This window comes from Lucilia sericata, unplaced genomic scaffold (genome assembly GCF_015586225.1).
Source record: "Lucilia sericata isolate MDLA Ls3-8-SP2 unplaced genomic scaffold, ASM1558622v1 Contig000453F_arrow, whole genome shotgun sequence".
Classification (NCBI taxonomy): domain Eukaryota; kingdom Metazoa; phylum Arthropoda; class Insecta; order Diptera; family Calliphoridae; genus Lucilia; species Lucilia sericata.
Genome location: NW_023994468.1, coordinates 48465 through 61520, shown reverse-complemented (window position 1 = coordinate 61520; position 13056 = coordinate 48465).

Below are 13056 nucleotides of genomic sequence, written 5' to 3'. Positions count from 1 at the left end.
AACTAACTAACTAACTAACTAACTAACTAACTAACTAACTAACTAACTAACTAACTAACTAACTAACTAACTAACTAACTAACTAACTAACTAACTAACTAACTAACTAACTAACTAACTACTAACTAACTAACTAACTAACTACTAACTAACTAACTAACTAACTAACTAACTAACTAACTAACTAACTAACTAACTACTAACTAACTAACTAACTAACTAACTAACTAACTAACTAACTAACTAACTAACTAACTAACTAACTAACTAACTAACTAACTAATACATATATTATATTTCAAGTAACCATTTATTTATTGTCTTTAAGCATATATTGCATTTCCACAAACCATCTGGTAATACCCAAAGTGGCAGCTTTATAGTATTGCCAAGCTATTTGTTGTTGCCAACTATTTGTTAGTCTCTCTCTCTCCTTTTTTCATGTAACACTCAACGTTTTATTTTATAAAGGTTTAAATAAAACAACTTACTTTTGCTTTGTATTCAGGAAATGTCCTTTATTTATAATTTTTGTTTTATTTTTAATTCATATCATTAAACTTAAGCACTTTTTGTGTTTTATGTTATTTTTGTTTATATTTTTCTGAAAGCACTTACGATTACAACTTAATTGAAACTTTGGATTTTTTTCTTTTTACTTTAATTAATTTAACTTACTGACTAAATGCTTTTACTTGTTTTGTTTTATTAAATTTTTAATTCAACAGCTTGATTATTTTCGTAATTCTTTTAGAAGTTTCTGATGCTTGTCATATTGTATTTATTTTAGTTTTGTTTAGCGATTATCTCCTTTTTTAACATTATTTTTTGGATATTGTTCTCAACTTATTGCAATTTGTCAACGTTTTCCTTTTGAAAATTCATTCACTCGTTTTGTGGTTTAATTAAATTTAATATAATTTATTATTAAATATTTTGTTTTTTTTTAATATTTTATAGCAAAAATTTTCAATACTTCTATGGACAATTTGAAATATTGCAGAAGACTGATTTTTGTTTAAAATTAATTAATTTTTAAACATAAAAATTATTTCTTGTTTTGGTCTTATTTAAATTTCTATGTAACTATTAGTAACTGCAATATTAAATTAAATAAATTATAGTTTTCTTTTTAATATGTTTGTTCCCAAAATTAATATTTTTTATGGTTTTTAGTGGCTTGTAAATAAACAGAAACTCATGTTTTTTTTTGTTGGTAGTTTTGATTTTTTTTATATATATATTTTGTTGGTTTTGAAAATCTTAATTTTAAATGTGTTTTTTTTTAATTAAATCATTAGTTTTAGTTAAATCTATATAAATATATGTATATAGTTAATAATTTTACACTAGTTTTTATTTTTTATAATTTTTAAATATGTAAATATCCTAAAAATAAATTATTCAATTAATAGTTTTTCTTTAGGGGGTTTGTTGTTGTTGGTATCTATTAAATATTGGCTTAAAGTTTCTTTAAATTGTTATAAATAAATACAAATTACAAATAAATTTAAATTGTTTTCGTAAAATTTTCTTTATTTTTAAATAAATCATGAAAGTTTAGTGACTTAAGACAGTTTATTATGGGAAACTCTTAGTTATTTATTAAATTATTATTTGTTTTTGCCTTTTATATATGTTTTTTTTACAATTTCAACTAAATTTTAACAGTCACACTCATATTTATTTTAAATAACTTTTGTTCAACCTACTTTCCAATTCAATTTTATTTAAACTTTTCCAAGGCCTTTTTATTGCTAAAATTAGTTTTTTTTGTGTTTTTTTTTTTTTGTATTTTATTAAAAAAAAAATATTTTTTTTTTTTGGTTTTTAAATATTGGTTGGTATAAAGCAGTCTTTACGGCAACAAAAATCAAATAATTTGTTTTAACAAAATATTCCAGTATATTTTGTTTTTGTTAACTTAAAATATAAAATTTTATTTCCTTTTTGTTTTTATTATAAAATAAACTGTTTTTTTTCTTGTTTTAAAATTGACTTTTCTTATATATAATTATATTTTTAATGTAAATTTTTATTTATTTTTGACTTTTAAGGCAAAATTTTTAAACTACTTTTATAAAACAAAAATGTTAAGAAATTATTTTAAAAAAATTAATACGTTTCTTTATACATATATTTTTTTATAAATTAACATTTATTTAATTTATTTATAAGGTACACTTTATGAATTTATTGTAAAATTATAAAAATGAATTTATTAAACAGTTTTTTAAAAAAATTGAGCAGCCTTGAGTCAGAATCTGGTTTCAGAATTTATCCATCATTACAAGTTTTCGAGATATCGTGTCCTTAAATTTAAAAAATCCTTTTTTTGTCCATATTTGAGACGTTATAATAGTGCGAAGACACCTATATTTAAAAAAAATTTTATGTCCTCGGAAAGTCGAAACTGTCGACTTTAATAAATTTGAACCTCTATTATATATTCTTCCTTCTTCGAGTTATATAACTGAGAAGAAAAAAGAGATTCTTTTAGATGATACAATAGAACTTGTCTTAGACATATTATAACGTCTCAAATATTGCAAAAAATTGGGGGGATCACATTAAAAACCTGTTGAGTACTGAAATCACTTTTAGTTTTAAAATTAGAATTAAAATTTCCAAGAGTGACAAGTTTCAATTAAGATTCTGTTGAAGGAATAGAAATTATTGATTAAAATATTTGTTTCGGACTATTTCAAAGAAACAAATTTAACTCCTGCCATGATTCAAAATTTAGTTTGAATCATGGTAAATTATTTTTTCTATAATTATAAGAACCTATAGTGTACCTTATTTTAAAAAAAAGAACTTCAATCCAAAATGTTTTTTTTTTTTTTTTTTTTTTGTTGAATATTTTTAATATTTTCGTATTATTGCTCATTAAATTTACTTTATTTTTTATATTTTTGCATAAAATTTTATTTAAATATTTCTAAAATTTATGCATAATTTTATTCAAATTACTTGTTCCCTAATATAATTTTATTATAAAAAATTATAAAATTACAAAAAAAAAATAAATTAAATTTTATATATAAACTAAATTTTTCACACAAATTTTGAAAGAAATAAATAAAACTACGATTCTAAACAATAAACAAAACAGTTATGGAATTTTGTCTAGAATTCAAATCTTTAATATAAATCGAAAACAAACTTTTATGAATACTAGTTGAGATTTTCGATCACAGAATTTAATTTTGATCGCAAGTAAAAATCACACAGGCCAACAAAATTTTAAGCCAGACACTAAAGTGTATTCCATAGTCTAGTCTATAGTCTATTCTATAGTCTAGTCTATAGTCTAGTCTATAGTCTATTCTATAGTCTAGTCTAAAGTCTAGTCTATAGTCTAGTCTATAGTCTAGTCTATAGTCTAGTCTATAGTCTAGTCTATAGTCTAGTCTATAGTCTAGTCTATAGTCTAGTCTATAGTCTAGTCTATAGTCTAGTCTATAGTCTAGTTTATAGTCTAGTCTATAGTCTAGTCTATAGTCTAGTCTATAGTCTAGTCTAGTCTATAGTCTAGTCTAGTCTATAGTCTAGTCTAGTCTAGTCTAGTCTATAGTCTAGTCTAGTCTATAGTCTAGTCTAGTCTATAGTCTAGTCTAGTCTATAGTCTAGTCTATAGTCTAGTCTATAGTCTAGTCTAGTCTAGTCTAGTCTAGTCTAGTCTAGTCTATAGTCTATAGTCTAGTCTATAGTCTAGTCTATAGTCTAGTCTATAGTCTAGTCTATAGTCTAGTCTATAGTCTAGTCTATGTCTAGTCTATAGTCTAGTCTATAGTCTAGTCTATAGTCTAGTCTATAGTCTAGTCTATAGTCTAGGTCTATAGTCTAGTCTATAGTCTAGTCTATAGTCTAGTCTATAGTCTAGTCTATAGTCTAGTCTATAGTCTAGTCTATAGTCTAGTCTATAGTCTAGTCTATAGTTCTAGTCTAGTCTATAGTCTAGTCTATAGTCTAGTCTATAGTCTAGTCTATAGTCTAGTCTATAGTCTAGTCTATAGTCTAGTCTATAGTCTAGTCTATAGTCTAGTCTATAGTCTAGTCTATAGTCTAGTCTATAGTCTAGTCTATAGTCTAGTCTATATTCTAGTCTATAGTCTAGTCTATAGTCTAGTCTATAGTCTAGTCTATAGTCTAGTCTATAGTCTAGTCTATAGTCTAGTCTATAGTCTAGTCTATAGTCTAGTCTATAGTCTAGTCTATAGTCTAGTCTATAGTCTAGTCTATAGTCTAGTCTATAGTCTAGTCTATAGTCTAGTCTATAGTCTAGTCTATAGTCTAGTCTATAGTCTAGTCTATAGTCTAGTCTATAGTCTAGTCTATAGTCTAGTCTATAGTCTAGTCTAGTCTATAGTCTAGTCTAGTCTATAGTCTAGTCTAGTCTATAGTCTAGTCTAGTCTATAGTCTAGTCTAGTCTATAGTCTAGCCTATAGTCTAGTCTATAGTCTAGCCTATAGTCTAGTCTATAGTCTAGTCTATAGTCTAGCCAATAGTCTAGTCTATAGTCTAGTCTATAGTCTAGTCTATAGTCTAGTCTATAGTCTAGTCTATAGTCTAGTCTATAGTCTAGTCTATAGTCTAGTCTATAGTCTAGTCTATAGTCCAGTCTATAGTCTAGTCTATAGTCTAGTCTATAGTCTAGTCTATAGTCTAGCCAATAGTCTAGTCTATAGTCTAGTCTATAGTCTAGTCTATAGTCTAGCCAATAGTCTAGTCTATAGTCTAGTCTATAGTCTAGTCTATAGTCTAGTCTATAGTCTAGTCTATAGTCTAGTCTATAGTCTAGTCTATAGTCTAGTCTATAGTCTAGTCTATAGTCTAGTCTATAGTCTAGTCTATAGTCTAGTCTATATAGTCTAGTCTATAGTCTAGTCTATAGTCTAGTCTATAGTCTAGTCTAAGTCTAGTCTATAGTCTAGTCTATAGTCTAGTCTATAGTCTATCTATAGTCTAGTCTATAGTCTAGTCTATAGTCTAGTCTATAGTCTAGTCTATAGTCTAGTCTATAGTCTAGTCTATAGTCTAGTCTATAGTCTAGTCTATAGTCTAGTCTATAGTCTAGTCTATAGTCTAGAGTCTATAGTCTAGTCTATAGTCCTAGTCTATAGTCTAGTCTATAGTCTAGTCTATAGTCTAGTCCTATAGTCTAGTCTATAGTCTAGTCTATAGTCTAGTCTATAGTCTAGTCTATAGTCTAGTCTATAGTCTAGTCTATAGTCTAGTCTATAGTCTAGTCTATAGTCTAGTCTATAGTCTAGTCTATAGTCTAGTCTATAGTCTAGTCTATAGTCTAGTCTATAGTCTAGTAGTCTATGTCTAGTCTATAGTCTAGTCTATAGTCTAGTCTATAGTCTATCTATAGTCTAGTCTATAGTCTAGTCTATAGTCTAGTCTATAGTCTAGTCTATAGTCTAGTCTATAGTCTAGTCTATAGTCTAGTCTATAGTCTTCTATAGTCTAGTCTATAGTCTAGTCTATAGTCTAGTCTATAGTCTAGTCTAGTCTATAGTCTAGTCTATAGTCTAGTCTATAGTCTAGTCTATAGTCTATAGTCTAGTCTAGTCTATAGTCTAGTCTAGTCTAGTCTATAGTCTAGTCTATAGTCTAGTCTATAGTTTAGTCTATAGTCTAGTCTATAGTCTAGTCTATAGTCTAGTCTATAGTCTAGTCTATGTCTAGTCTATAGTCTAGTCTATAGTCAGTCTATAGTCTAGTCTATAGTCTATAGTCTAGTCTATAGTCTAATCTATTGTCTTGTCTATAGTCTAATCTATTGTCTACTATAGTTTATAGTCTAGTGTATAGTGGAGCTATTGGCAGACTGGCAATTAAGGGTGTGTTCTAGCTCCCATATGAATTGAATATAAAAATAGAATCGTCAAAAATTGTAAAGTACACTGGGTATATCTGGTCAAGGTATAAATTACAACAAAAATACTTACCAAACCAAAATATTCAGGGATTCTGGAACTGAGCTATAGAACTTTACTAAATAGATCCAATTTAAAGGTACAGTCCTTTCAAATCCCCAGAATTAATAGTTCCGAACGATTTACAAATTCAAAAACAATTAAAAGAAATGAAAACAGAATTTGAAAAACTCAAACAAAAAGAAACGAAATTACAAACGAAAAATAAATTATTATTATATTTGTTTTGTAATAATTTTGTTTTTGGTATTCATTTGATAAAATGTTTTATTTTTTTTTATTAATATATTTGTTAATATGTGTCGTTATTTATTTGTTATAATTTTAAATTTTCAAAAAAATGTTGTTGTTGATTGGTTTTTCTTACTAGCCATCATATATGTATCACTTACAAGCTAAAGAAAGACATTTTTTTCTCTTTTTTTTTTTCTTCTTCTTTAAATTTTAAATACTATACTATAATATATATATTTTTTGTATAATTAAACAATTATTTAGGCTTTTTTTGTTTTGTTTATTTTATTTTTGTAATCTTCCATTTTGCTTTAATAACTATTTTTAGCATAAAAATATCCTAAATAGTGTGTGTTATTTAATTGTTTTACGTTAATTTTTTTTTTTTTTTGAATTTTTAATTTTTAACTTAAAATTTATTTACAGAAAATTTATTTTGTTTTTGTAATTAAATTAATGAACAGTTTTCTCTTTTTTAAATTAATTTTTTTTCAATATGTATATTTTAGTTTTGCATAAATTTAGTTTATTAAATTTATTTTTGTTTTCTTTTTTTTAAATTTGTTTTTGTTTTTCATATGATTGATTTATTAATTCTAATATTGATTGGCTATTTGTGGGGATTTATAGCCTCCATTCATAAATAATTGAGTTTATTAATTTTCGACTTTTTTTAATTTTTTTAAAAAATTTTAATGAATTTTTTTAAAATTTTATATCTAAAATTTTGTCAAAAATTATATTTAATTTTTTTTCCTAAATATTTTTTTTTTTTTTTAAATTACTCTTTTTACAGACTATTTAATGAAAATTGCTCAAAAATTTATTGTTTATAGAAAAATGTTCAAAAGTTTATTTAAAAAAAAAAGAATTAAAAAATTTCTTTTATGGAAAAATTTTTCAAAATTGTTTTGTAAATTTTTTTTAAATATCTGTTTCTATACAAAATTCCAAAAGTTCCTTTTTTAAGAAAATTTTTTAAAATTTCTGTTTCTATAAAAAATTTTAAAATTTCCTTTTTTTCGATTTTTTTTTTTAAATTTTATATTTTAATAGAAAATTTTCGAATCAATTCTCTTTTTATGTATAATTTTAAAAACAATTTTCTTTTTAAAGAATATTTTCAAATCATTTCTCTTTTTGTAGAAAACTGTTTAATCAATTCTGAAAATTATCGAGTTAATATTCTTTTTTATGAAAATTTTGGAATCAATACTCTTTTTATAGAAAATTCTCTTTTCTCTTTTTGCAGAACATTTTCGAATCAATTCGGAAAATTATCGAGTTAATACTCTTTTTATATAAATTTTGTAATAAATTATCTTTTTATAGACAATTCTGGTATAAATTCTGAATTTATAGAAAATTTTCAAATCAATTCTTTTTTTACAGAAAAATATTCGAATCAATTCTCTGAAATTAGAACATTTTCGAAACAATTTTGGAATCAATAAAATTTTTTGAAAGGCAATTTTTCAAAAGATTCTCTTTTTATAGAAATTTTTTGAAAATTTCTTTTTTTATAGAAAATTCTTCAAAAATTTCTCTTTAGAGAACATTTTTCAAAATTTCTTTTCTTATAGAATTTCTCTTTTTATAGAAAATTTTTCGAAATATCATCTTTTTATAGAAAAATTTTCAAAAATTTCTCTTTTTTATAGAAAATTTATCAATAGAAAGTTGTTCAAAAATTTATCTTTTCATAGACAAATTTTCAAAAATTTCTCTTTTATAGAAATTTTTTCAAAAAATTTTCTTTTTTATAGATATTTCTTTTTGCATAAAAAAAAATTTCAAAAATCTCTCTTTTTATAGAAAATTTCACTCTTTTATAGTAAATTTTTCGAGATATTCTCTTTTTATAAAATATTTTCAAAAATGTCTCTTTTTTTATAGAAAATTATTTAAAAATTTCTCTTTTTTTATAGAAAATTTTTCAAAAATTTCTCTTTTTTATAGAAAATTTTTCAAAAATATCTCTTTTTTATAGAAAAATTTTCAAAAATTTTTTTTTTTTATAGAAAATTTTTCAAAAATGTCTCTTTTTTATAGAAAATTTTTCAAAAATTTATCTTTTTTTATAGAAATTTTTTAAAAAATTTCTCTTTTTTATGGAAAATTTTTACCAAATTTCTCTTTTTATATAGAAAATTTTTCACAAATTTCTCTTTTTTTATAGAAAAATTTTTCACAAATTTCTTTTTTTATAGAAAATTTCTCAAAAATTTCTCTTTTTTTTTAGAAAATTTTTCAAAAATTTCTCTTTTTTTAGAAAAATTTTCAAAAATTTCTCTTTTTTTAGAAAAATTTTCAAAAATTTCTCTTTTTTTTAGAATATTTAAAAAATTTCTCTTTTTTTTAGAAAATTTTTCAAAAATTTCTCTTTTTTTTAGAAAATTTTTCAAAAATTTCTCTTTTTCAGAAAATTTCTCTTTTTATAAAAAAAAATTCAAAAATTTCTCTTTTTTATAAAATATTTTTTAAAAATGTCTCTCTTTTAGAAAATTTTTTAAAAATGTCTTTTTTTTAGACAATTTTTCAAAAATGTCTCTTTTTATAGAAAATTTTTCGAAAATTTCTCTTCATATAGAAAATTTTTCAAAAATTTCTCTTCTTTATAGAAAGTTTTTTAAAAATTTCTCTTCTTTATAGAAAGTTTTTTAAAAATTTCTCTTCTTTATAGAAAATTTTTCAAAAATTTCTCTTCTTTATAGAAACTTTTTCAAAAAATTATCTTTTTATAGAAAAATTTTCAAAAAATGATCTTTTTATAGAACAATTTTCAAAAAATTTCTCTTCTTTATAGAAAATTGTTTACAAATTTCTCTTTTTTATAGAAAAATTTTAAAAAATTTCTCATTTTAATAAAAAATATAGAAATGTATTACATTACACAAAATGGAGGCTATTATTTAAAAAAATTCAGCTTAGCCGAATTAACTTTATCATTTCTTTTAATATATTCAGTTTTTATGATTTGTTTTTGTTGTTTATTTAGTAAATTTGATTTTTTTTCTTCTTATTAACTAAAAATAATTATCATTACAATATGTTTTAGTTCATTGTTTTGCTTTGTTAAATATTATTTTTGTTTTTAAATTACATATTTAAATTTTATTTATTTATAATTTTTTTATATATATATTTTCCAATTGATTATGTATAAAGTGATGAATGATACATATTTTCTTTGTTTTATTGATTATATATGTAATAGTTTGATTTGTATTAATTTTTTTAAATTTATTTTTATAAAAAAAAAACAAAATTATAAATTAAATTTTGATTTTTTTATTATTTTAATAGTAAGAAAAACAAATGATTATAATATAACTACATATAGGGTAAATATAGTATTTAAATACAGTATATAATGTTCACTTAATAAAAGAACAGCTTAACTCAAAATTTAAAAAAGTTTTGAAATAAAAATTCTAGTTATTTTATAAAATTCTGATATTTTAGGAATTAGCTCGAATTAAGCTTTTCATTTATTTAGAAATCCTGTACTAAATGATTTTTTTTTTACATTTTTATTATTGAAACATTATTTTACTTCAAAATTTTTAATTTTGAGTTAAAACGTTCTGTTATTAAGCGTTATATAGTTGATGAATTGCAGCTTTAAAACTAAATGTAAAAATATAACTGTATAATAAAGCAGTAGTTGTTGGTTTTTAAGATTTATTGAAATAAAATTTTAATTTTTTTGAAAATTTTTTATAAAAATTTAAAATTTGAAAAAACTTCTTTAAAAATTTCTATAAAAAATTCCGAAAAGATTTCTGCAAAAAGGTGACATTTTCTAAAAAAAATATGAAGTTTAAAAAATTTTTTCTGAAAAAGAGAAATTTTCCAAAAAATTCTATAAATAAAATAAATTTTCCAAAATGTTTTAACAAAAAAGAGATATTTCTATAAAATAGAGAAATTAAGGAATAATTTCTATAAAAAGTGAAAAATTTATATAAAAGAGATAATTTCAGAAAATTTTTTATAAAAATAGAAATTTTCCGAAAAAAATTTGAAACATTTTTTATAAAAGGAGAAATTTTTTAAAACATTTTCTATGAAAGGAGAAATTTGTATGAAAAATTTTTATAAAAAAATAATTTTATACGAAAATTTTTTATAAAAAAGAATTTTGTATTAAAATTTTCTATAAAAATAGAAATTTTTGAATTTATTTTATAAAAATAGAAAATTTTGAAAAATTTCTTTTATAAAAGAGAAATTTTTGAAAAATTTTTGACAAATTTTTTTAAAAGGAGAAATTTTTTAAAAATTATCTATAAAAATAGAAATTTTTCAAAAATATTTTATAAAAAGTAAAATTTTTCAAAAATTTTCTATAAAAAGTATAAATTTTTCAAACATTTTCTATAATAAGAGAAATTTTTGAAATTTCTATAAAAAAGATACATTTTTCATAAATTTTCTATTAAAATTAAACTTCATACTTCTTCTTTAAAAATAGAAATCTGTTCGATCATTTTCTATAAAAATAAAATTTATTTGAAAATATTCTAAAAAAATAGAAATTTTTTGAAAAATTTTCTACAAAAATAGACCTTTTTTGAAAATTTTCTATAAAAGAAGAAATTTTTACAGAAATTACTACAAAACTAGAAATGTTTTGAGAATTTTCTACAAAAATAGAATTTTACTACAAATTTTCTATAAAAATGAATACATTTTTGAAAAAGTTTTGAACATTTCTATTGAGACATTTTCGAAAATATTCTATAAAAATAGAATTTTGTTCCAAAATTTTCCATAAAAATAGACATTTGTTCGAAGACTTTCTATAAATAATAAATTTTTTTAAAAATTTTGTTTAAAATTTTTAAATTTTTCTATAAAAATTGAAATTTATAGCAAATTTGAAGATTGCAATTGCAAAATATGTAGAAATTTCAGGAAAATTTTCTTTGAGAAAAGCAATTTTTGGACTTTCTATAAATAATAAATTTTTTTAAAAATTTTGTTTAAAATTTTTAAATTTTTCTATAAAAATTGAAATTTATAGCAAATTTGAAGATTGCAATTGCAAAATATGTAGAAATTTCAGGAAAATTTTCTTTGAGAAAAGCAATTTTTGGAAATTTTCTTAAAAATTATAAATTTTCTGAAATTTTACGAAAATTTTTGGAAATTATCTTAAAAATTATAAATTTTCTGAAATTTTTCTTAAAAATATAAATTTTCCGAAAATTTTCTTTAAAAACTGAAGTTTTTTAAAATTTTCTTTAAAAACTGAAATTTTCCTTTGAAAATAGAAACTTTTTGAAGAATTTCTTAAAAAAATATAAATTTTGGAAAAGTTTTCAAAAACTTTTTCGAAAATTTTCTTTAAAAACTGAAATTTTTTTAAAAACTGAAACTTTCGTTTGAAAATAGAAGAACATAAAAAAATGTAAATTTTGGAAAAGTTTTCAAAAACTTTTTTTAAGATTTTTTTTTTTTTTTTAATTTTCAAAATAAAAATCCGACAAGAAAAACTACATTAAAAAGAAGTGGCAACTCTTGTTAAATAAATTTTCGAAAATTTGAATATATTCCCTATCAGTCTAAACAAAATTCAATGAAATCGGTTGATGGGTTTCAAATTTATTCGTTTGGCTTAAAAACAATGTTCTCAACCATTAGATGGCGCTGTTTCGAAAATATGTTTATATTAAGGGATTCTTTAAATTGCCTATAACTTCTAAAATACTGAAGAGAATTGAGTGAATTTGGTATCAATCGTTAGTTTAAATAATAAACTTTTTATTTAATTAAAATTTATTTCTTAAGAGTTGCCAGACTTTTACTTATGTTTAATTATTATAAAAAGTTTCTTTAAACTGCTTTTATAGCAAAAGTTTAAGAGTTATTTGATTGAAATTGGAATCAAATGAAAGTTAAAGATTTCAAGGTTCTAACATGAAATCGATCTGACTAATAACTAGACAATTTGGTGGGAATATGATGCATTTACAAGGAATTGTTGCAAGATTATCAACTAAAGCTGTTACAACAAAACAATCTATTGCTAAGAGGTTTAACAGCACGATAAAGTTAGAGGACGAGAGATATACTTTGAAATCTTATCTAAGTTCCTCAACTACTCTTTCCTTTCAAGTATATATTAAAAGTTTGATGAGATTTCTCAACATTATTTACCGATTTTCGATTAAAACAAATTAGATATTGATAATTTTTCAAAATAAACTGCTTTATTACCAAGACATAAGTTTAGTTTTAAAACTGAAAACACAATGTTTGACATTAGGTCATTTAAGGTTTTAGGTTTTATCTTTTTATTCTTTCAAGGTACTTTAAATTACGTTTATGGATGGCGCTGTAAACAATCAATCAATTTGTTGTAGAGTTACGCTTTTCTTTAATAAAAAATTGTTTGCTTTTTAACATTTAGGAATTTGTTTTTTTTTTTTTAATAATTATATTTGTTGGTAGTTTAGGTATTTAAAAGGAATATGTTAACCTAGTTTGACCTAATTTTAACATTGTATTTTGTTTGTTTGTTGGTTTGTAATATAGAATAAATATTGCTTAAAGGATGTTTCTTTTGTATATATTTTATATTTTATTTTAAATGTAAACATTTGTTTATGGTAAAATGTGAAAAAAAATATAAACATAAAATTACCATTCACTCTAAATTAAATAATTAAAAAAAAAAAAATAATAAACAGGAACAATGCAATAAAAATTAAATATAAATTTGTGGTTTTTACTCATAAAATAAATTAAAGAAAAAATAAAAAAATTGAAATCAAAAATTCAAAATAATTCAAACTAATTAAAGACAAAAAAATGAAAGAAATTTAAATAATAATAATAAAATTAACATATTAGAGAAATTATTGA